We start from the raw sequence: 2654 nt of genomic DNA on the forward strand, positions 1-2654 counted from the left end.
CATGATTATTCTCTTACTTACTCATCTCTGTGCTAATGCTTATAAAAAATTGTTACTATTAGTTGTGGGATAAAATATACTTGATGCATTTGGAGATGGGAAAAATGCGAACAGCGGGAGCCACACAACTTTAAATTTTCATTATAGGCATTTCAGCTCCCCTTCCTCTTTTCCCTAATCTTTCCAGTGTTCACTGTGTGAGTCCTGCAAAATAATAATTAGGATGAATAGAGAGGATCGAGGCAATGTGGCACATCATGCCACAACACAACCTAAGGTGTACTTAGGAAGTTGATGGTAAGGTCACCTTTTTGGAGAGGGCTGCACGAAGAACTGAGTGATGAATTAGCATTGTATCCCTCTCTCTGTGGGCCCCAATCTAGGAGCACTGGTGCTACTCAGTCACTGGTGTTGAAGGCTGATGCCCCACGTGCCTGCCCTGCAGTTTGGGTGCAGGAAATCAATTTTTCTGGAAACCTATTCTTTCAGTTTCCTGACTATGTTATGTATATCTGAGTTCGGCTCACCTAGAGCTGAGTGGGAGTTTTTGTGTAAGCACGTGTTGTGATGCAATGTCCTATGTGAGGGCAATGCAGGGATCTACTGCAGAAACAACAGACAGATACAAGAAATCACTCTTACATTACCTTATTACTAATTATACTTCTTTAATAGTACTGATACTTCAGATCCTGAGCAGTTCAGGTAGGGGTGGATACATCTGTGTGTTTTCAAACTATTTGGTCTTTGTCCAACCTTGGCTATGTCTGGGCTCAGTTTTATGCCAAACATCCACACGAGGTTTTAATGTTGAACAGGTTGGCACAGATTTAAAGCAGTATTTCTAATTAAAAAAAATAAAAATAAAAATGAATCCTTCACTTCTTTCTTGTATTATTTTGGCCATCCTCTTGTAGCTCCCAACCATTCTCACTCTCCTACCTGAGTCCATGAAAATCAGCAGTGGAAGGGTTGGATGCTGCTTGTTTCTTTGCCCTCTGGCTATGGCTGCTAACTACACCCAGTTGCTGCTCAGGAAGCTTCTTTAACCATGATAATAAGCAAATATTGTGATCCTAAACCAGAGATGCTGTATATATTTTTTTTTCCCATAAATTTCTTCTGGTTATTTCAAGTGCCTGCTGTAAATTGTAACATTTCAGGATGTCTTTTTGTCATTGTTTATATGCTAGCTTGACATAACATATAAAATTACTCACTTGCCATAATCCTTTTATTCAGCAAGCATGAGTGCATCAGCCCAGGGTATTTCTGCAGCAGGGCAGTCACATTTTGTCCTCTCTGGGGCTTCTTGCATCTCTGTCTGGGTGCCCTGCAGAGCTCTTGCTGGGTTTTGCAATTGGCCCAAAGCATCGGGTAAATGGGTGCCAGTGCTCTCCCTACCCATGTGCCCTCACACCCTCACTAATGAGTGCTTCTGCTGATCAGAGTGGCAATTCTTCACTCTTCCTTACTGCTGGGAACTGAAAACCCCTGTGTCTTCCTTGCAGCTTCTCTCACGACTCTCCGGACAAGCTCACCTTGTTTTCTCCCCCAAGCAGAATATTTTGTCCTTGGTACTTGGCTTCCCAAGCAAGGCGGAGAAGACATCCACATATTCCCTACACCATTTTTCTCTTTAGTGGATATTAGCAGATGTGCTTCCAGCAGACTGGCTAAGCACAAACAGGCTTTTAGACTGACAGGTTCATGAACCAGGGGCCCCGTCGGCATGCACGTTCTTCCACCCGTGCTCCTCGCCAGCCTCAGGGTGCCCCAGCCTCCGCCCCGCTCCCACAGTCTCCAAATATCCCTCTCCCAAGGGCATGTGCTGATGGATTGATTTATTTCCCCCCCTCCTCTTCTTTTTCCTCCTTGCTGCCCACTAACTGATGCTTATAAGTGCTTGTGCCGCTGCCGAGGCTCACTTGCTACTCTCAGATAAGCGCGCTAATCCTTTGTCTTGTGCGCTGGGATAAGGCACCAACCCTTACAGCAGCACCACAGCATTTTGCTGAGTTTCTTTTTCAGAGCTTCCCTTGGCCCATTGCCCCTTTATGCTTGCTCCCTTAATGGATTAGCTGGACTTGAAGGAAAATCCTCCTTTAACAATAGCGAGGAACCGTGTGGTTCTCAGCCTACCTAAGGAGAGATGCCAATGTTATTTTCTGCTACAAGCGAATCTACTCAGTCATTTTGATCCAATTTCTCTCTTCTTGATTTTGATATCTCTTCAGAAACCTTTGCGGATTGGAAAAACAAAACAAAACAAAAACCCACCACTACCAAAAACACCTTCAGGTTTTTTTTTTGTTTTTTTTTGCTCATTTTTCTTTCCAGTTTTCTTCCTTTCCTTTCTCCCCTCCCTCGAGCTGCTGAGACAGCCTCATGGAAGAGAAACTAAATCGCTTTCCTCTTGCTTTGGGCTGTTTTTCATCACTTCTTGTTTGCTTCCTGACCTCAGAAAGCAGGCTTAAGTTGCTACATTCCTTCTCCCTCACCATACCAGAGACACAGTTCCTCCAGTTTCAGCAGATGTGCCAAAGGTACTATGCTCTCCCTTGAGCATAACTCCGAATTTGGTGAAAGCAATGCTTGGAGACTTTCCGGGAAAATGTTTTTGTCTTAAAAAGTTTTTTGTGTGTGGTGTTTTT

Source organism: Meleagris gallopavo, chromosome 8 (assembly GCF_000146605.3).
Source record: "Meleagris gallopavo isolate NT-WF06-2002-E0010 breed Aviagen turkey brand Nicholas breeding stock chromosome 8, Turkey_5.1, whole genome shotgun sequence".
NCBI lineage: Eukaryota > Metazoa > Chordata > Aves > Galliformes > Phasianidae > Meleagris > Meleagris gallopavo.